At 38.5% G+C, this 23152-nt stretch overlaps 1 protein-coding gene across 2 annotated transcripts in view; it reads left to right on the top strand.

The window, feature by feature from the left end:
* sgcd (sarcoglycan, delta (dystrophin-associated glycoprotein)) overlaps positions 1 to 23152 on the top strand; it is a 409702-nt gene that overhangs the window by 166495 nt on the left and 220055 nt on the right. The window contains exons 1-2 of one of the 2 annotated variants that reach the window (XM_042008372.1): positions 4806 to 4876; positions 8928 to 8981. The gene's annotated coding sequence lies outside the window, so the exon portion shown is untranslated. Of the gene's footprint in view, positions 1 to 4805; positions 4877 to 8927; positions 8982 to 23152 lie in introns of those variants that run through there. The other variant, XM_042008370.1, reaches the window with a different exon arrangement.

The following is a 23152-nucleotide window of genomic DNA, read 5'->3' as shown; positions in this document are numbered from 1 at the left end:
TGTGTGGGACTTAAGCAACATTAACCTTGTTTGTGGCATTAGCATGTGAGTCAAATCACACACCAATTTTCTCAGATCACCTATGATTGAAATAAGTAGGAGTCATGTTTTCTCCATTATCATTATTTTTTTACTTCTGCTGCAGGGTTTAACCAAAACATTTTGACTAAATTGTTTTCAACAATGGTTTCATAAGAAGCTTAAGATGCTCAGCTAATCAGCTTGACTGACAATTCTATGAATTCTTTATCTCCAAAATTAAATTAACCTTTGAATTTTCTTTCATATTTGCAAAAGGCTCTAAGAAAGCATGCTAAGGTAGCAATAAAAAAAAGGAAAATAATAAATAAATAAGCATGCTGACATTGTTCAGCATCTTAAATGTTTGAATTTTGTATGCTGACATGCTAAAGATGACCAAACAATTAACAATATATTTTTTTAGGAAAACTATGCAGCCAAAGACTTTCACATGTTTTTTAAAAAAAGATAAATAAATAATTAAAAACTATTTTAATTGAGCCTAAAATTCAGGCTTAGCTACTGGGGACTGTATAGTTGTCTAACTTGATCATTTTTACAAGATGACAATTCGCTAACACAGGATGATAATGTACTAACATAGTTGTTTAAAATGCTGATATTAGGTATGTCATTATGCTAATGTTCCAGGATGATATCATGTCATTAGAGTTGTTTCATCTGCTATTTTTTTTTTTATCAGACTTTGCATGTTATTAAGTTCCCAAAAAAAACATTACAACAAAAGCAAGATAAATGTCAGCAGTTAATGCAGATTAGTGTTTTACAGGCTTTGTCTTGTAAAACAGTGAGAAAAATAAAAACCTAGTTGTTGATATTCCAGGAATGTTTCACTAAGCTACTGATTCAAGCTAATGAGCTAATAGGCTGTCTTAGGGCCATCCCCATTATCACATAACCTCACTTTACCTACACTGTCTGAAACTGAAAGGAAATGAAGAATATAATAATAGGAAAAGCTTATTGGTTTAGACCCGTTAGCATCTTAAGTCCTCTAATTCAATCTTCTCCCACTACTTTATCATGAACTGTCATATGTTCATAGGATAAGATTTCACAATTGTGCATTTGCTCTCAGCATCACACTACTATTGTGAAGGACATGTCATAGCAAAGAACAGCTTGTGCAGATATGAACAAACCAGTGGTGCAGGCAAAGTGGTGGCAGCTATGGATAGAAATGTTTAGGAACTGTGTACATAAACTTACAAGTTTATGTACACACTTTTTAAAGTAATTGAGTGAGTACGTTTTTGTAAACGGTGAATGAGGTGATGGCTGAGGAGAATGTAGAGATCCAAACAAAATAATCTATTACAGACTTTAAAATGGACTTATAAAGATGGAAATCTGGAAAGTGAAAATAAAATGCCAGAAGAAGAAAAAAAGGATTGGTGAATGACTGAAAATAGGGTGAAGATAGAAAATTGAAAGTGAGAAGTTATAATACTGATGGCTTGATAACAGGATTTACAGTCTGACAAGAAAAATTCCCTCCACTTTTTTTCTTAGTTTTCTTTCCCATTTACTGTTATTTTATTGAATTTTTCCAAATTAGTTTACATATAAAAACAAGAATGATGGCAGGAGTTTGTCTTTTCCACATGAGGTGTCTTTTCATCCTCTCCATGCAGATATCGCTTCCCCTCAGAGCGAATTGGTTCTGTGCAGCTTGATTGGTTTGCAAAAGTTCTTTTCTCAGCTGGGATAGTTGCAGTGTTCAGAGTTTCTGAATCCTTTTTGAGCCAAATAAGCTGTCAACCACTTCTGCAGGCTGCCCAAGTAACTGAGGCCTATTTTTTTACCCACTGAGTCACGATTTAGTATTTTAGTATGTTAGTAGTATTTAGTATTTTTCAAGTATATTTGCTCCCTTTGGTTAAACTGTGTGATGTTGGAGGAAATCATGCTCTCTCCTGCTGTGTCTTCCACCAGCAATTTCAGGTCCTGTAAATCATGAGGCGTGCAGGTTCGTTTCTGCTGTACAGGTGTATTTTGTTTATTTTATATTTTATAATTTTACAATCATATGGTACAAGACTGGCCAAAAGCCCCTCTGAAAATCAGCACCACTGAACTTTGGCAGATTTCCACACTTTTTGTGCCCTGTAATAAGATGGCTTATTCAGCATGTGTCATGCATCCTGTCTCTTCTCTGAGCTCTCGCTAACTAGTAAAAGTCTGTCTTCTGTTGACTCTTGTCTAATCTCTTACTATGTTACTGTCTTTCTTTCTTTTCCTCACTTCCTCCAATAATCTCCTCTTGCCTTTCTTTGATAACTCATCCCTGGTGAACGTCCAAAACAGCCAGTGTGTTGATACCCAGTTGTTGCCGTGATGCAGTGTCAGGAAGTAAAACAAAACTTTTAACTGATGCTTTGGAACCGAAAAAATAATATATACATATACATATATACATATACATATACATATATATATAAATATATATACACATATATATATATAAATATATATACACACATATATATATATATATATATATATATATATATATATATATATATATATATGTGTGTGTGTGTGTGTGTGTGTGTGTGTGTTTGCATCTGCTTTCTCAGCCTCAAGCACTCGTTGCCTGCAATGTGCATAATGAATGTCAGTGTAACATAAAAATGACTTGGAGCTCTAAGGTCGGAAACATATGTAGTGTTGCTTTAACACCCAAACGCAGCTGCGCTGGGTAGCATGTGTAAAACCAACCTTTATTCTTCTTCTGCTTGTTGTTATTATCATGTTTATTCTGTTGCATTAAATCCTCAACAGAGTGAGCAGTTTAACCTGTTGGTAGATGCTCCGTGTTTGGGACATGATGTTGTTTTACAAATAAATATGTATTTTACTCAACAGATGATACTGGGAAAAAAATGCTCGTTACATCAGCAAGGGTCGAGTAAAAGTAATCGCTTCTCAACAAATCCCCCCCCCCCCCCCAAAAAAAAAAAAATACAGTAAGAATTGTAGGATTTAATGAAAAGTTGCTGGATGTCACTTTGGTAGCATGGTTCACATCTGGTTGAATTTTGTAAAAAGTTGTAGACTGTACAACTTCCGTTTAGTACGTTTCTTTCTCATTTTTTTTTTATAGAAACACTCATGATGATAAAATGATAATCAATGTAGAAGCAGCTATATATATATATATATATATATATATATATATATATATATATATGTCTAAGTTTTACCTGAACTGGTCGTTTACATTTTCCTGGGTATTTTCCGGGTATAATTTCATCTCAAGGCGACAGTGTTTCCCCTCTGAAACTGAAAAAGAAGCATTAGGTTACTTGTAAGACCCATAAAATCTGATATAAAATCATCAATGGGTCATTTTTCTAAATATTTTCTGCTCCTTGCTGCCTTTGTGCCTCCTCATGCGGTTTAATTTTCTTTGCATGAAACTGTGACAACAAATTCATGTTTTCAGGCTCACAGCAGCCTGTGACTATCACACCCCGCCGTCCACCCTCACAGCATCCTCTCAGCGCTGCATCATAATTTAAGAAGTGATAGCACAAACACAAGGCAGCACTAAACTGATAACAGTAAGCCAGAGGTGGAGGGTGCCAGAATGAAACTTTATTCGGACAGAAGATAGTTTTTAATTTGAGTCCTCAGCAGATCCGCGCCACCCTTCATTAACCCGCCTCGACCTGCTCATTAATTCACATTCCTGCTCTAATTGGGCAGCGGTGTGTGTAATGGATGCTGCATTCTTGAGCTCTCCATGTGGAATAGAAAAGAAGTGATTAACAAAAGTGACATTGGTGAGAGTGTCGTGCACTCAGAGCTCAGTCTCTGTCAGCAGGACGGCCGCTGGCTGCATCTGTGGAATGAATACTGTTTTCTTAAAAGATGAGACTCTAATTAAATTAAAAGGGGGGGTGGCTCCCTTCTTACATCAGACGAATGATAAGTACTGTGAGGACGTGCTGATGGAGGGCTCTCTGCATGCAGGCTGCAGTCAAGCATAAACGCTGCTGATATTGTTGCAAACGTTCCTCTGATGATTCTACAAACTGATGACCAGTGACAGCCTGTTCCCACCTCCACCATCAAGATAAGTTCTTCCATGTGGTTAAGTCACTGTGCAGTTTATCCAGATACAAAGGTTACATGAGTGTTTTTTTCTTCTGATTTTAGTTTGGATTCTGATTTGATTACCCCAAATGGTTTTATGGTCAGTGCATTCCTATGGTTGGGTTGCATGTTGGGATTGGTGCACTATCATGTTGGGTTCACAAACAGATTGGCAGTGATTGTGTGCAAGAGTTGCAAATGAACAAGCTAAGATCTGCAAAACTGGAGCACCTTCATGTCTGTTCGATTTATGGTCTCTTAGTCTGTAGTCAGTTGCTCAAATGGTAGCAAAGTTATAAAACTGGCAGAGATGTTTTATTCTGACATATCAAGTAGACATGGGGCAAGGAAACATGATTTTTAGATCTTAGTTTTAAAGGTTTTGCATAAAATCATGATATGAATGAAGGGTTTTTGCAGCCAAAATAAAGCCTCGATGCAGGCAGGATTCATACATTGAGCCAAAACAAACACAATTACTCCATACTCAGTGTGGTGTCAACTTCACATTCTCAAAAAAACTGTTGGTTTGGCATTAGACTAACAGACCTCTTTCAACTAAACCAGTTTTCAAGTCCAGTTCTCGAAAGTTATATACTTCAACTTTTATATGCATCCCTTTTCCAACACACCTGAATCTCATCTGCATGTCATTCAGCTCTGCAGAGCCCTGGTAACGAGCCATTCATTTGATGCAGGTGTGTTGCAGGAGGGATGCATCTCAAAGTTGCAGGTTAGTAGCTCTTGAGGACTGGAATTGGGCACCCCTGATCTAGACCATGGCCTACCTTAAAATAGACCCCTCATAACATCTACAGCAGTTGCTCGGCTGCTCATCCTGTTTGATATGTTTGCCATCCTCATTAGTTTGCAAGGGCCCACTGAGTTCCTTTGCAGTCATCTATATGCAGCACTTAATATTTGCAAACTATCTATTTATGCACCTCCATAAATCTCTCAGAGAAAACTACATACCAGACCAATAAGATGAGGAACAGCATTACAATAAGAATGTTTATTTTAAGGAAATACTGGATGGAGACCAGAGTTCTGCAGCAGAACTGCCTTTATTTACACTCACAGATGTGTTGTGGGGTCTGCACAGCTAACCATAAAATTAGGATGTTTGGGACTGTAATGCTAATCTCAGTTCCAGCCAAGCTGCAGACATTAACACCACATAGCATGCCGGATTCTACTTGGAAGGTTGTGGGATCACAGCACATTTGCAAAACTGGTGTCAAGATCCCTGCTTCCCGTTAATGAGCTTGAAAACGTTGCAGCTCAGGAAAGATGTGACATTGGCTGGGTCACCATTTCTGTCAAGTGTAAGTTTCAGAGGCTCCTTTGTGACAATTTTAAATGCTTAAATCTAACCAAATTGCAACCGATGACATAAGTCAAGTTTTAAGCAAATGACGTTCTTTATCAGACCTGGTTTGCCTGAACTTTTTACAGTGTGAAAACTGGTGAAACACTGTATCACTGCATTTTTGTTTCTGCACATAAAAAGAAAAGAGGAATAAGCAGATAATTTTGTCTGAGCTACAAATCATCAGATTATATGTATTTATGTTTTTAAGCTCATACCCTGCTGTGTTGCACTGGATATGTTGAGGTGCTACATTTACGTTAGTGATTATCAAAGATTTCCTCTATTTTTGCTTGATTGGTCAGGTTTACTGTTAAACAGAGTACATAAAACATGAAAGCAGATTCCTTTTTTGTGTTGATTTTAGATGTGATTAGCAACAGTAAAGATGTGTTTAAATGGTGTTTTATTCATAAAATGTGTAGGAGGACAGGCCAATCAAAACCCAGTAGAGTAGAGACTATAGTAACTATAATTTTCATATTCATGTGAGAGATTATGGAGATGTGCTTGTGGGCGGTGGTGTCATTTTATTCCATGAAAATTTAGCACCTTGAGCTTTTTTTCTTGACGTGTGTGACTTGTATTACAGACAGTTTGCATATGCAAACACACTGACTGTTGCTAACCCTTTTACAGTCCATAAGTTTAATTTTTAAAGCATTTTTACAAGTTGCTGTTAAGTAAAAGCTGCTGATTCCTGCACTTTTTTAAGCCTCCGTATGTCCAGTAGCTCTTCTCTGCTGAGCTGCTAATTCCTTAAACACTTTTTTTATTCCCCAATCCTAAAATGGATTAATTAAACACCAGGTGTGTCACCAGTGTTGCTAACAGCTCTCTGCACTGATGCTGGATTTTGCTGATGGAAATTGTTTTTGCCGCCCTCCTTACCTACAAAACAGCTTGTGTCACATTGTTCTAAACTGCAATCTGTTGTAACGTAAATGAAGATGACAGCAGATTATGGCAAAAAAAAGAAGAAAATACTGGAACAAGTTTTGAGAGACGGGTGGAAAACTGGGCTACCAAGGTTTTAAATAAAAACAACCTGTGACATATTTAAAGAATTATGTTAGTGTGATGACCTATGGTGCAAATATCAGGCATATCAGACTGTGGTGTGATATACAGTATTGAATAATGTATTTAGTAATATAATTAGTAGTGTTTCTATTGTAAGCATAAAGAGCAGGAAAGATGGCAGTGAAGTAATCACACTTTTATTCAGAAAACCAGGGAAAAATAAGTTTGTATCCTACTGAGGAGTATTCATCTTTACGCTCCATTTTTATACTTTTTGGTTTCATGTCACCAGAAAACTCCCCGGGTTATTCTAAGAAATGGTCTCATACATGAACTGTGTGTTGGCGTTGGCTCCCTGACGTCCTGGATGCTGGAATATTAAACTGCAAAAATAATGTTCCATTATGAGAAGTAGGCCCATAAAAAGAAGTAGGAGGGGTGATAGTGGATTAAATCTGTTTTCCTGCTTTGTATGTGCTTTTTCTGCAGGTAACTTAGATCAATTAGATTACAACAAAGTCTTGGTAAGTTTAGTCACTAAAGCTTTTACTCAGGTTTACTTGATGCTGAACTGAATTAATTTGAGATCCAGACAAAATAGCAGTATGAATTGCGTTGAGTGAAATTTAAAACGTTAATTTTTTTGCAGTTAGAACACAACCCTTACATATTCCTCTGCTATTCGTCAGTGACTCTAACATCCTCATGATATGGTGATGGCCATCATGATAACCACTGAGAAAAGTTGGTGTTGGTGGATGCTTCAACAAAATCCTGCAGACTAACAGGGGGAGTGTTTTCCAGGTTTTACTGCTTTCGCTTAACTTTCCTTGAATCTTACCAAGTTATCTTTGTGATGAAGAGGGCTGTTCACTCTTTACAATAAATAACAATAAAAAACACATTAGGGGCAGCTTGAGGTTCAGCGTGTTGCTTGAGGACACTGCATAGATGGGCTGGACTTTGTATTTAAAGCACGACTTGCTGAACCACGAACGCCCAAAAGATACTATGAGACTTTTATGTGAGTGCCAACCCCCAATTTTTTCCATCAGCAACGATTTGTTAATTGCACAATTAACAGTTTATCCCAATTTGATATTTAAAAATGATAAAAGTTACACTGCCAATCTTTATTTGATTCTGATGTTTCTGAAGTTTGTTCTTTTCTGATGTCATCAAACTGATCTTGGTTGGGGTGTCCTGAAAAATGGCATCAGTCTTGCGAGAACAGAAGATTCTCCTCACTTTTCTTGTCTATTTTGGTCTTCTGATCATTTGCTCATCAAAGTCTATTTTAGGATCATAGGGTTGGGGTTTCAGCTGGTGGACAGTGTGGATGCTGACATTGTGATTGTTCTAGTTGGTGTGGATGACACCTGAACCTGTCCAGATGGAGTCAAGAATCAATCATTGCATTATTAGTACAAGTTTAGAGAATTCTTATGAATTTGTAAAAACTATAAATACAGACAGACTGTAAATACATCTCCAAGCTTTCACTCTTCATTATTTCTTTATTTTCAACTGTCTAAATAAGTCCCTGAAAGTAAATTTGTTGCCAGTTCTTACCTATTAGATTGTTATTACTTTGGAAGAAGTTAGTCCTAATATTTGTTTCTCAGTGTCACCATGTAATCACCCTCAACACATATATCCATTACACACAGTAAAAACTCCTCTCAGCCAATGTTTCACCTTCACTTTTTCATCTGTAGATCGGCAGTCAGCAACAACAGCCATCTCTTATGTTTCTGATAACCTGACGTCTTATTAACTGTCTGGTTCAGCCTATTTAAAAGTGTTGGTCATAAGCTTAGAGTAGTTCCCCAGACTCCCAACGCTGGTAGCAAAGTCACATAAAGAGCTTGTCAGGTAAAATGCTTACTGTGAGAGTAAAGGGAAAACTGTATGCTAACGATTTTTAATAAATGTGGCTGCATCAACAGAAGCTACTGCTGTTGATGAATTGCTTTTCCTCTTTTTTAAATTTAGTTGCTGGTTGCTCTGTTGCAAAAAAAAAAAGGCCAAACTGATGTGATTTTTACATGAAAACTTAACAAAAGTCCACACAGCACAAGCTTAACCTGAAACGAGAGCTCAGAGAGTTCCAGCGACCTCCAGAGCTCTCTCAAGCTTCAATCATGAAGGATTTTTTTTTTTTTTTTAAAGAATTCTGCTGATCCAGTCTCTAGGTTCTTACTCGGTTCGGCTTTCTCTCCCTGTAATGAGAGCCATGACTGTGTGAGATCTGTACACTGATCCCACGTCAGCGCTCCCTAATTGGAGAAACTTGGGAAATAATAATATGGGCCTGGGAGGGGATGATCAGCTTAGAGAATGCCCATCCTTCACATGCTGACCGCATCTTTCTACCTCCTCATCTTAGGTGATTAGAGAAATCCCCCGGACCCTGTCAGATACTCCGAATCAGCAAACTGAGGTAAGTGTGTGTTTCATTCTTTTATCTCTGCATTTATGTTGTTTCGTGTGTGTGTTTGTCTGTACTGCATGTCTGCTAATAGCATTTAAAGATGCTGACTGTAGAAAGAAAAGATCCTTGTAAAGGAAAATGAAGTAATACAAAAATAACCATATCATCATCATAATTTAACTATGGGTCCTTCGCTTATTGTGAAATTGTAGAGGTTTGTAGAGGTTTGTTTTAGCTTCTGTTGAACAAGGATCAGACTCATATTTCCAGAGAAGTGGAAATTTTTCTCCTGAACCATTTTAACCCACTAGATTGTCAGCATCTCCAAATTGCTATCACTTATATTTTCAACAATTTCTGAGGAACGGTGTGTAACTGTGTGGGGTATTTGTGATGGATAGCTTACCCTTAAGGTGATCTACAGAGAATTTCCAGGAATTTCCAGGAATTTTACAATCCAGCCACAAAATGTAGTGTTTATTCAGAGACTCTACATGGTAAATTGGTAATGTCTAATCAGGAGCAGCCAAAGATCAACCACTGAGCAAAAAGTTCTATGTGTGTCTGAAAAGAAGGACAATAATGCCCCTCTATGGCTGAAATAAAGCCAAGGAGACGTAGTAGGTAAATTGTAGCATCAATAACAGCAAATAACGAAAAACAGCTGGAGAAAAAAGTGTAAATATGTAAATAGCTTCTGTTGTGTGTTTGTTTTAATGCCAAGATTTTTTTCTCCTAAAAGCCAAGACTTGAGAGAATGATGTGCAGATGAGAAAAGGCTTGGTCACTGTTGATCTGTGTGTTATTTCTTGTTCTGGTCAACCTTTATGCTGCTGTATCTATCATTTTACATCATTTTAGCCTCATAATCTAACAACTGAGGCTGTTCTGAAAACATGTCTAGATGTTGACTGGGATTAAAAAGGTTCATCTTCTATGTGTGTTTCTACTAAAATAGCAAAAACTGGCTATGGCTTTGGAGGGTTAATCACAACACTTGTCTAGACTAGCTGAAATCAACTCCAATAACCATGATGAAGCCAAAATTTGACCTGAACATGTTTACATTTCCATCTTCTCGTTCATGAGACACGGGCATCGATTTTCAAAGCACAGGGATCTGCTCCAAAGCTGCATCTTATCAGGCATCTCTCAACCTGTGATGTCAGGAAACACTGTTCTTCAGAGCTCAGATAGAAACAAATAACAGGTTTTATCAGGAGGTAAGAGGTAAGAAGGTAGAAAATAGTTACCTGACTACGTTGTACAGTGTGAGACTTTTGTCCAAAACCAACTTTGAAACAGTTTATTCCTCTTTTTGATTGTATTTGAAATGGAAATGCTGCACCTTGATGAACATAAGTTAAATGTAAATGTGCACAGAGTTAGCTTAGAAGGTAATTTACGTCTGTTATCACTTGTCTCAGAGGTCTCCTTTGCTCTACTGCTGCACTATAATATGTATAATGTGAGCAAAGCAGCATGATCCATCCATCCATTTTCTATACCACTCATTCCAATTCAGGGTCGCGGGGGGGCTGGAGTGTATCCCAGCAATTAGCAAGCGAGAGGCTGGACACCCTGGACAGGGGACCAGTCTGTCGCAGGATCAACACAGAGGCAGCCAACCATTCACGCTCACTCGCAGGGAGAATTTCGAATGATCACTTAACCTAACACTTGTGTCTTTGGATGGTGGGAGGAAGCCGGATTACCTGGAGAGAACCCACACATACACGGGGAGAACATGCAAACTCCACACAGAAAGGCCACTGGTTGAAACTCCACAGCCGAGGCTTGAACCAGCAACTTTTTTTGCTATAAGGCTGTGGTTGTGTGTGTACTTAACTCTATGTTTCTGAGCAGTTGTAGATGCAACAAATTAATATTTCAGGTGCCTATAGAGTAAATGTACCACTGGCTCCCATAACTTTATCCGTGAGTTGTGCAATAAAATCTGCCCCATGTGGCCGGTGCCCGGCGGGGTCGGCTGCTGATACCAGCCCGCCAGGGCCTGTGCCCCATGGCTCTGGACTCTGGCTGGGGCCTTCCTCTGCTGCTCTGTGGGTGGTTCCAGGGGCATCATCGTGGTGGGGTGGCATGGGTTTGTGCTCCAGGATTGCTGCTGATTGCCCAGGTCTCTGGTCCGCGCCATCCTGCCTTTAGACTCCATAAAGGCGTGGTCACATTTGCATGATCACACTCATCTCCAATCAGTCCTCATACTCTGCACTGACACTGAACTTAGTCATTGTGTCTGAATTCAGATTTTCTTATTTCAGCATGTTTAAGGCAGACTGAGCTGACATTTGTAAATGAGATCACATGACCACGTTAGCTTTATATTTATGATGCTATTTCATGACAAAATTATCTCCAGGTACTTTTTAAAGATACCACCAATCCAATTATAATGCAGTTCAATCCTGTGTTTTTATTTAATATCCACTTTAAAAGGGACATAGTGCACATTAATGAACATAAGTAGAAAAATACTAAATGCAAATGTATGTTGAGTTAGCATTACTGCTAATTTTCATCCTTTGTCCCTTGACAGGTCACAGACAAGCTTCAACAGTTCTTAAATAATAACAAGGAACAGACATAGAAAGTAAAGTGCAAATCATTTGTAATAAATATTGTATAAAGTACATGATTTAAAGTGCAAGAGTAAAAGTCAATATTTTAAATCCATTAGGTCATAGTGTAGTTTTAATAATACAAAATAAAACACCCTAATAAAATTCAAATACAGAAATATACCATTTAATCACACAGGATAAGTATATAGACACAGATAGTATGGTACATTGTTAGGAGTATTTTCTTGTAACATGTACTGTAACCAGTAATCTAGACTGGTGTCATAGACAGCTAATGTATGATGTAACCGTACTGGAAGCAGCACTGTGGTGTCCTGAAGCCATGAACACATCATAAATGAGAAGTGTGGTAGGTGGGGCACCTCCTCCAATTTAAGTTGAAGAGCTTTAACTGGTAAGGAGTGGCAGCCAGCCTCTGAGGAAAGATTTATGTAAAGAGAGTTTGGGAAAGAGTTTTAATTAACCTTATTGCACCATATGGGAAACCAGCACAGTGTGGCTTGTAAGAATCCTGTCTTTTTAAACAAAAAGTACAACACTGACATCACTGTTTTTATGTAGTTGTGGGTGGCTCTTGAATCAGTGGAGATATTATTATTATATTGATTATTAATTGTAGCTATTACTGTATTATTCTGTTACCTATCCAGGGTGTACGCTGCCTCTCACCTAGCTGATAGGATACGCTCCATCTCCCCTGCAAAACTGAATTGGAATTGGAGGTGGTAAGTCTGAAGTATAATCTTAGAGGTTGAGAGGGTGTCTACTTTCTAAAGTCAAACTAGGAGCTGCTTCCACAGAAGACACTGATAACTAAAGGTTCTCCCTCACATTCTACTTTTGGAACCTCTAGGAACCATAAATCAACCTGCAGTCTGAGAGGGAAATGCTCTGTTGTGAAAACCTGAAATTCTGAGATCTTTAGGATCCAACGGAGTTTGGTTACTAAAAGTTTTATTTGTGAGGATGAAGAATTTCAAATTCTGTTCTGGATTTAACATGAAGCCGATGAAGAGACGATAAATCTGAAGAAATTTGATCTCTGCAGTTAGTTCTCATCAGAGCCCATGCTGACGCATTTTGGATCAGAAGGTGACTTTTCAGAGATTTCTGGGACAGAACTATGAGGAACTGTAGTGATCCAATCTTCAGGTAACCCATGCATGGACTAGTTTTTCTGCATCTGTCTGAGGCAGGATTATGACCATATTAAGGTGAAAGAACATGGTCCTAGAAATCGGTTTTATATTTGAGTCAAGGGCGTTTTCAATTCCCTTTTGCAAAAAAAAAAAAACATTCTTGAAGTTGTCTATATCTCATCGCTTAACAAGCAACATGAAACAATGTTTAGATTTTACTTTTAAAGAATGATTTTGGGGGTTTGATGTTACAGTATCACATGTGCATAAACGTCACTTCCACACAGTGAGGAAAGAAAACAAATGGACTTTAACACACCTAGAGTGTGTGCACGCTGCATTTTAACAGTAAGATGTTCAACATCTGTTTAACTTATTTTAAGGTCTGTTAGCTATAACACAGACACACAAGTCGACACGTAGTAACACAACAACATTTGTTATGGCTCCCGGCGCTGCCGCTCACCGCACCACTGTTTGATATCATGAAGCCACTTCTGTTTCCCTGCTTTAGGAAACACCTGTGAAATCAGCCAAACCGCTCTGGAAACATGACAGTATGTGCCAGATTACAGCTGACTGCTCTGAGCCTTTGTACTTATTTGCACAAGTAAAGCAGAGTCAACAGAAAGAGGCGGCTGGCTCCCATCACACCTCACAGCAGATGCTGCATAGGCCTGAATTCAGGAGGAGCACCTGTGCTTTTCTGCTCTGCTTCACATAAAATAAATAAATAAATAAATAAATGGTATCACCTGTGGTGAAAAACCGTTCAACACATTTATGTATTGTTTTGTGTAGCTGCTCGGTTTTGACTAATTCTTTTGTCAGAAGAAGGCTTTGACAGCAGGGTGATGGTCTGGCTGCCGTATTGTGCCAAACAACAGAAATTTAATAGATGAAATGAAAGTAAAGCTTTGTCGAAAGAGGGCTCCTCTTTTTTGTCCAGCATCATAGCACGCTAAATGATAATCTAGTTGCTGTATCGTGCTGAACAAATTTGCTCTGCCAAGGGGAGGCCTATGGGTAAGGCTCCTCTTGATAATCTGATTCATTTATTTATTTATTTACTTTGAATCACAGAATCTATGTAATCTTGTTTGACCTGACTGGAGGGGACAGAAAAGGATAAAATAGCAAAAAGATGCAAAAGGGAAAGAAATTAGACAAAAACATCACAGACAGAAGGAAACAACCCTCCAATCCACACCATCACCAGACAACAAACTGTTACACCTGTACATGAACACACCAGAAAATTTCCTACAACTTTTTACAAAAAACCAAAACAGAAACAAACACACAAAAAAACAACAACAAAAAAAAAAAAAACAGAGCTGCTAGTCATTAAGCGTTTTTAAATAATAACCAAATCAAAAAGAAATATCATGAAAGTAGCATAACAGCGACCAAATACCGACTCACAGGAAAAATAAAAAAAAAAGATTTATCTCTTAGTATAAAAACCCACTGCACAACTCAGTGACTGTGTCAGCATGCAGAACATGAGGAATAAGGAGTGATCAGTGATGAAGAGTGGTGAGTGAGATCGTGCAAATGCGACTACGCCTCTACGGAGGTCAGAGGCAGACTAGGGCAGCCCAGAGACCCGGGCGCCCAGCAGCAGCCCCAGAGCACTAACCCAAGCTACCCCACCACGAAGACGACTCCAGCCCCACCCGAAGGGCGGCAGAGGAGAGCCCCAGCAAGAGCCCCCCACGATCCCGGGGCACAGGTCCCAGTGGGCCAAGATCAGCAGCCGCCGGCCCCGCCAGTGTAGCCCAAGGAAGGGCCCAGGGCCCCAGGAGCCCAGAGGCGGCAACCCCACCCCCCAAAGGCAGAGGGCACGCACCATGCCTAGGAGGACCAGGCCTCCCCAGTAGGCCTAGTGTAGGCCAGCACACGCCCTGATGTTCCAGCCGCACACCCCGGGAAGCAGGGCACCATCAACCCCCTCCCCCCACCCTCCACATACTCCAGTCTGCATAACTCACCCACCATGCCCCGTGAGGGACCCCCCCCCCCCAGCAATCTTTATTTCTTATTTTGGTTACTGCTGATTTTACATTAAAATGCTGGACCTGATAGGAGAAACTTATAAAAGAAGAGAGTGAAGAGAAATAAAAGGAGACAAAGATAGAAAACAAACATGACAACTGCACAATCGAACCCAACCGGGAAACCAGACAACCAGCTGCTACACCTAAAACAGAAATCCTAAGGCCTCAGTTAAACAAACAAACAAACAAACAAACAGCACAGCAGACAATCATCAGGAGCACCTGTAAAAACACAAACGATGACAATTATAAAGGAGTGTGTGTGTGTATGCATGGGTGTGTGCAAGATATGAGGGAAATTTCATTAAATACATGGATGGATATTCCACAAATAGAAATATTAAATATAAAACTTAATGGGAAAAAAGTCTGAAAACCCAGCTTCACCCAGCTGATTGTCTGGGTAGAAAGTCCTCCTGGAGTGGTTTAGGTACTGGTGACATACAGGCCATGAAAATGGTCCTTAAATCAGAACTACGTATATTCAAAAGCAACATGACGAATTCAGCTTCTTTCCTTTTTTTTTTTCTTTTCTTAATGCGTAAAATTATAAAAAAAAAATGTTTAAAACAATTACTGAATAAAATAAACATTTTATTTTTTTTTTAATTTTCACTTCATTGGATCCAAGTCTCATATTGCAGAGTTTAAAGTTTCACTTCTCATCCTCCAATGCGTTGATGGTATTGCAAGATTTTTGCTGAGTGACTGTTTATTGCCATTATAAATAATTCAATAGAAGATAAGAAAAATAATTTGTGACTTAAATGTTCTCATTGACTCACTCTAAAGTAACTCCTGATGTCCATCCTTCTTTTATTTGCTCATTGAATTCTGGTTGAAGATCCAACTGCTGTTAACGCTGTCAGCCACTAGTTGTGAGCGACAGCAGGGACAGCCAATCATGTGAGCAAGAAACAAAAGTACAGCTCATTTGAAATGAGTTACTAGGCGGGACTTTTAGCAGAAAAAGTTCTGATTCCTCAGCTGTGCTGGAAAATAGAGGTGGGATTTATGGCTATTTCAAAGGAGTCAGATCTTGACGAGCTGTTCCTTCGAAAAGACTGGCCCATTCTTATTATTTATTTATATATTTTTATTTGTTTGTTTTTTTTAATTCAATCAGGAGTAACCCAGTTTTATCACGAGAATAATCACTGATAAGAGTTTGAAGGTAAGATTTGAATTAGAACAATTCAAACTTATGAGATCTTTGAATTATTAAATGTGAATGAGATAAATAAGAAATGTCTTCTGCAGCATTTAGTTGTTCTGTCTAGAGAAATATGCTCTAAATAAAACAATAAAAACTTCTAAAGTTGCGTAGAGCTATAAAATTTTGCTTTAAGAAATCCTAATTTAGTTTTTTTTTTGACAGTGTCCAGGAAGGATTGGACAGTGATTTTACAGCAGACTCTTCGTAAAACCAGCAGAGATGAAAAGTTGGCAGTCAGAGCGGTTAGGCTGGGAGGCTGGCAGATGAGTACATAGTCATTTGATAAGAGGAGAGGGCAGGGATATATGGATGGGTGGCAGCCTGGAAAAAAAGAGATTAAAATGTGTTGTGGTGGAGGAGCAGAGCTGGAGGAGGATAAAGTGGAGAGGGAAATGTGACAAGCTGGCAGGTCTCCTAAAGCTCCCAGCGGTGATCCAGCTGCTCCTGAAGGAACCACCTGAAAAAACCTGTTAGCAACATATCAGGGAGGAAAAATGGATAAAGAGAGTGAAACATGGAGAGTGCACTGAAAAAGGAGAAGCTCAGACAGAACAGGGAAGAATGCTTGTTCAGAAAATAGTGGATGATAAAAAAAAAATACCCAAATTGTTGAATGTGTTGGAGGGATGAGCTTCGGTTAATTAACTCTTGATACCTCTGCATATTGCTTTTGACCATGCAGTTATTATACACTGGGAAGTACTGTAGCCTCTGCACATTACAGATGATGAGACAAACACGATAAAGAAAATGTTTTTCCAGAGGAACAGCATTATAAGACTTTCATCTTAGACAAAACCTGCTTGTAATCTATGTTAGAGCGCTTGCTTCACAGTTGGTGTTCTCTATCTCAGGGGACAGAACAAGAAGTCTTCATGCTGGCAATAATTATCTTGTGCGACTTGGGAATAAACCAGTCGGGCTTTAACGGCTTTACTCACAACACTCACCAGTGAGAATGCCTCTGTCCATGGTCCTGAAACTGCTTCCGATAAACTCCCTAAATAACAGTCCTGTATCATCAGCCATATATCACATAAAGATTAAACATATTTGCATGCATATATTTCTGGATACATTCCATAATGAAAGCATAATAATCATATTTCCTATCTTTGTCAAATAGAGACATAGTGAAGCAGACTGATGTAGTCCAAGAGATTCTACATGGCTGTTCACCTACTATTTTATCTTTTTAAACAGCTGATGTAAAACAACTTTACTTCCGACCTGTACAGATCATTATGACACTGTGGAAAGTACTTGTTTGAACAATTTTCTGAAAGCAGAGCTAAACACACCTCCAGTATGGACTGATAATACACATAACACTTATTTTTTTCTGGAAGAGACTAAAGGTAGATCATTGATGTTGTCCTCTAAATCACATATGTATTGTTTGTGTGTGTGTGTGTGTGTGTGTGTGTGTGTGTGTGTGTGTGTGTGTGTGTGTGTGTGATTACATCAAAATTTCAAGAAGCTGTGAGATGAATTTTTGACATGGCAGTAAAAAATTATCATTTTCAAAACCTGATTGGAAGAAAATAAACAAGTTGTGTTGCATTTTCAGTATGGGGTAATACGGGTGATTGGGATAATTCTTTAACCCTTGGGTTAAAGAATTGGGTGTTCCTGCAAGACTGCAGGAATGCCAGGGTGTTAAAGGGGCAGCATGTAGCAAAATCAGCTTGGTCAATTAAATGAAAGAGATTTTTTTTTCCTAGTTAAAACAACAAAAAAGTATTTCTACTGGCATTTTATCATGTTATGAAGATTATGATTATTATGTTTTCTATTTACTTGCCGTGGGTCCACATACATGGCAGCAGCCATATTTGTGCCACTCTGTATATGAAGTGAGAACCCCGTAAGCTTCAAAACTGTGGCCAAGTTTTTGTTTAATAATAGCTAGAGCACAGTTTGACATAAGTAATGCCTTGAAAGGACCATAGAAGAAGACAGTACAGATACACACAATGTTGAAGGAGTTACCTGTAGTTCAGTCGCTGCACTTGAAGTTATTGGATCCACTCACAGATGAAAACATGTTTATGTAGTGGAAAAATTTTGGCCACTGATGGCAAAAAGGTTCATTCACGACTGTGCTTGGTATTTCAAGTCATTTCTCTGCTCACCTTTCCCACAAGAAGTATGTGATTCTGAGTATATTGCGTCACTTTGTTTATAAAGCAACACTTAAGAACTTTGGCTGATTTTTGCACATTGCTGCCCCATGGCAAAGGCCAAGTCAGTAAATGTCCTGCATGTGCTGTCTTTTCTCTAAGCTCTCTCCAGCAATTAAAAGTCAGTCCAAAGTTGACTCTGACTTCCTTTGATAATTTCCTCTTTCCTGAATCGGCCATAACACACCTCCAAACCGACCGTTGTGTTAATAACCAGTTGCTGGTGGGTCATGCATGAATCCCCTAGGCTGGGAAAAAGGTGAGAAGTGTGATTTCTCAGACTCAGGATGCTGTAGGGCTACAATAGTTCCAGAAATGTGCATTATAAATCTCAATGTGCCATCAAAATGGTCAGAAACACAGATTTCTAAGGTCAGAAAGTTACGTAGTCTTTATGGTCACTTTCCAGTACAATAGCCCTGAATGGCTCTAAAATCATATATGACCAGCAGGAAGTGACACACTGGCTGCAGCAATAATCAACAAATAATGCAAACTGCTTACCATGTAAAGAATAAACACAGTTATCAAACATGTGAGCCTTAAACTAAAGCTTCTTACTTCCTATTTCGTGGCTTCTGATCTTCATCCTTTACTTCCTACTTCTGCACTTAGTCAATACAAGGCCAAGAAAATGTAATAGTTCCCCATTTAGACACCAAAATTATTTTTTGCACAAAGTTAGACAATGTTTTCCTTGTTACCATGGCAATGTGTAACATAGTATTCTGCATATCTAAAAGTGACACTTTGAGGGTATCTTCTGCATCCAGAACAGAAGCAGTGGACTCCTAACAGTATGTGAATTGGTTGGTTTACCAAGTAAAAGAAATCCTGAAAAATTCCTGAAAGATACATTATTCTTGGATGTACCTTAAATTAATCATTTAAAACAAATCTCGAGCAATTTCGGTTCAATTTACATGTTTCCATATGCCTTAGAAAATAATTTAAAGAATATGTTTAGAATCTTTGTTTAAATCCTAAATTAATCCTCGGGAGAACTAAAAAGTATTTACAAAATCTGGCTGATTTAAATGACACATAGTACCTAATATTTGGTTTCAAAGTGAAAAAAATGAGGCAAACTTTAAGCTTTGAAACCTAAAAGAAAAAAAAAAACATGTCACAGTTATCTAACCCCTGCAGGTGATACAGGCAGACACTGGAATCTTGTACTTTTTCAAAGAAACTTTGTTTACCAAGCGTTGCAGAAACATGTTGTAAATGTAAAATTAATAAGAAAACTCCAGGATCATCATAGACTTTGGATGTCTTTTTTTCTGAAATCTTTCTTTCTCTACTGGCTCATTCTGTAAAGCAGACACGTCCTTAAAAATAACCATAAAATTCTATCAGTTCATCTCCAGCTCCACTACAGCTCCAACAAAGGAGTGAAGGAGAAGCCTGGTGGCATTTTAAATTGTTCCCCGTCACTTCCCACAGAATATTGCCAGCAGGAAATATCCTCCCATGCGGCCTTATGATAATAGGCCCATATGTGTCGGCCACGGTGATGGTAATTAATTGCTACACAAAACTTGCAAGGTCGCTCTGTGGAGTACAGTGACCTCCATACATGAGTGCAGTGACACAGTGGGATTTTTTTTATGGAGCGGAGAGCAGCATCTGGGGACGGCTGCGAGGGGCTGGCAGCTCGACCTTCCCTGTAAGGCGGCAGCTCTTTTTGTCACAAGATTAGAGAACTTAAATGCAGTGGGAGGCCAGTTGGGGATTATTTCTGTTACATCTTAGAGGGAGTGGGAAAGTGTAAGGGAATGGATGCAAACAACAAGAGGAAGTGCAAAGCAAAGAGACCAGGGGAAGCCATAGAAACTTCTCCCAATTGAGCCACGTTTTGTAATTCTTGCTAAAAGTTTTATAAAAACTGCCGGAGTTTTGAGGTGAAATTTGTGACTTAATCTGAAGTTTAATAAGCAGAGTGAGTATGAGCATTAGTAGTCTGTGTGCATTGATGCCTTTGGCATGAATAAACGTCATCCAGATCCTCTTTACTTTATGTGAAGGTACAAGCTTCCAGAAAGTTTTGAAATTGTGTGTGCGTGTTTATTTGGAAGACCTTTTTAAATAGACTTAAATTCAACATTTGCTGGCATGAAATGGTCAATCTTATTCAAATTAAATTTGGTGCTTCAACTTGTAATTGCTCAACAACAACAAGTGAAACCTGGATGTACAAATGAGACTAAAAATGCTTTTTTAATACAAAAAATACAAAAAAGATGAGCAGTCAGAGGAGACCTTACTGTAGGTAGTGCTGCTGCTGGATGTCAAACTGTTGGCATGGCAACCTGATTGTCTTCAACTGTGTATTACTCCCAAGAGATGGAGCAGAGAGCTGAGATCTCAGAAGACTTTGATTAAGAATGAGTCAAGGGTTGCCCAGAACATTTCAATAATCTGGGCCTCTGGTCCTGCTAAATCCCTTTTATGTGAAGTTTGTAACGACTTTAATCAAGATCAATCACATATAAAACAAAAAGAAGACAATTATCAGAGATTAAAGGGGTATTCCACTTATATTACAGCTTCTTCATTTTTTACTTAAGCCTGGTACAAACATAACATTTTATTTTAATCTTGTGAGATTTTTTATCTGGTCGAGACCTCACACGTGAAGATAAAAAAATCTGTTATGATCGCACTGTGTGTGGTGTGCTCTGGAAATGTATTCACAGAACAACACACACAGGACGATGCTGTCCAGTAACTCAAATACAATCTAGTCCCGCTAGCCGGACAAACGTTGAAACTTAGAAGAAGAACCATAGCAACAACCGGCAAAAAACAAAGAAGAAGAAACATAGTAACAATCGAAAAACACAACACACAGCATAGAAGGGGATATATAGGACGAGGGAATGATGGTGATCTTGGGATTATTGTTAACAGAAAAAGCCAGAACTGAAAAAAATAACAGACTGGAGACAGCGTGAACACGGACTTTGTTTACGCTCCCCAGTCAGCCTACTCTCTGATTGGCTACATCACGTCACCACCCACGCAGTCAGAATGTACGTGTTGTCGGCGTTCCTCAGAAATCGTCGGCATAAAAATATTAAACATGTTCACTGTTCCAAATTGTCGGCTATGACCTTTTTCGGAGTGAATTATCGGGACAAATCAGCTCATAACACACCACAGACCAAATGATGATTGGACAGGGAAATCTCACGATGATCGGGCGTTTGCCGTCCGAGGTCGGGAGGAGGCAAAATTAGAACAAATACAGTCCAAAAAACCTTATGTGTGTACCAGCCTTTAGTTAACTTTTTGTGAAACAAATCATAAAAGCAGCTCTCTAATGTATCCTGTGGCTCTGTAGGAATGTTTCTTGAGGGAGGAAATGATCTTCAATACATCACGATGAATGTGGGTTTGATCGGATTGTTGATTTGGCTTCAAAACTGAATGAAATGACCTTGAAATATCTAAGCAGTAGCCGTAATAATAAAAGAAGCTCAGTGTTGTATGTTAGAGATGCTATTCTGCATGTGGCTCTCTAGGACTGAAATTTCCCACCCACGTTGTAGCCCATCTGCTTCAAGGATAGATGATAAGAGATGGTTTTTATGACCTGAGATAGAGCAATATCCAGAGATCTTAAAAATCTTAAAGCACTCTCATGAAGAAAACAGGTTTTTCTGAAATTACACTTCAAATATATCAACTTTCTTTTTTCTAAATGCTGCCCCCCCCCCCCCCCCCATGTATGTGTAAATACATGTCAACTTTTAATTAATAATGCAAAGGATATAAACTTTACACTTGCAAGTTTTATATCATATAAATATTATAAAACTGGCATAAACTGGCAAATATATATATTTATATAATCTGGGTTATTTTGGAGGGTTTTTTTTTTTTACTCTATTTTGGTTTTAAATTAGACACCTGGATTAGTAGTCAAATTTTTTTGCACCTGCTTTTCTGTAATTGATTACCTTTGTGACATTTTCACCTCCTCATTTCTTTAATGGAATGTCTAGTTTTATATTTTCACTGGTTCCTGCACTGTTCAGCTGAGTTTTTGGATGTTCTGATTTGTGTGCTGCAGCACCTCTTGGAACCAAGTAAGGAATTAGGTTGTCATTTCTCCTCATCTTCCTGTCTCATCCTATGTATCACGGGTACTGGAAAATTTTATAGCAGTGTTTGAACTTGGATCATATTAACCAAAAACCAAGATAGAGCTAAATTTGTGCAGCTGCAACTCTTTTTCTCTTTTAGTTTTTTTTATGCTTTGGGATGCAGCATTTTCACTCAATCACAGCAGAAATTCCAGCCTTCAATCTCAATGACTAATTGGGCAAGTTGTTGATTTCTTTAAATATGGTCCACAGCGGGCTTGTTCTCTAAACAACACCCAAAAGGGAAATATGACTTATGAGCATTTTTATGTCTGGAAGTAATGTCATTATCAAGTTTTGATTTAAGAACCATCAATATAGATTAAATTACACACAACAACTTTAGCCAGTTTAACATTCAGTCACAAGAAACTACATGAAATTTCCTGGTTAGGTTCACACAATAAGTTGACTTGGTCACTAACCATATTTTAGGGCTTAAATACATTCTTTTTACAATGTCATCTACACCTGCATGAACATTAATGTGACTCTTCACATGCAGTCCCCCTTATGACCACTAGAGGTTGCATATTCACAATTGTGTATGGGCTGCTATTCAAAGAAACCATATGCTTTGAGCTTCTTCTTTTGTCCAGGTGTTCTTCTGCTTTTGCTGCACTGAAGTCAAGCTAAAGTCAAAATAAGGTGAAAATGTTTGTAGTTCTGGAGAAAGATAAGAGGTGAAGCTCAGTGTGAGCAGGAAGTTTTTTTTTTTTTCTTTTCCTCTCTTAAAGCCTACAGATCACTAAAAACACCTGAGGCTAAGGTTATTTTCATACTGTACAGAAACAAGTGTCATTTTGAACTGCGCAAAGCCAAACAGCT

This window comes from Melanotaenia boesemani, chromosome 15 (genome assembly GCF_017639745.1).
Source record: "Melanotaenia boesemani isolate fMelBoe1 chromosome 15, fMelBoe1.pri, whole genome shotgun sequence".
Classification (NCBI taxonomy): domain Eukaryota; kingdom Metazoa; phylum Chordata; class Actinopteri; order Atheriniformes; family Melanotaeniidae; genus Melanotaenia; species Melanotaenia boesemani.
This window is presented reverse-complemented; position numbering and strand designations above follow the sequence as displayed.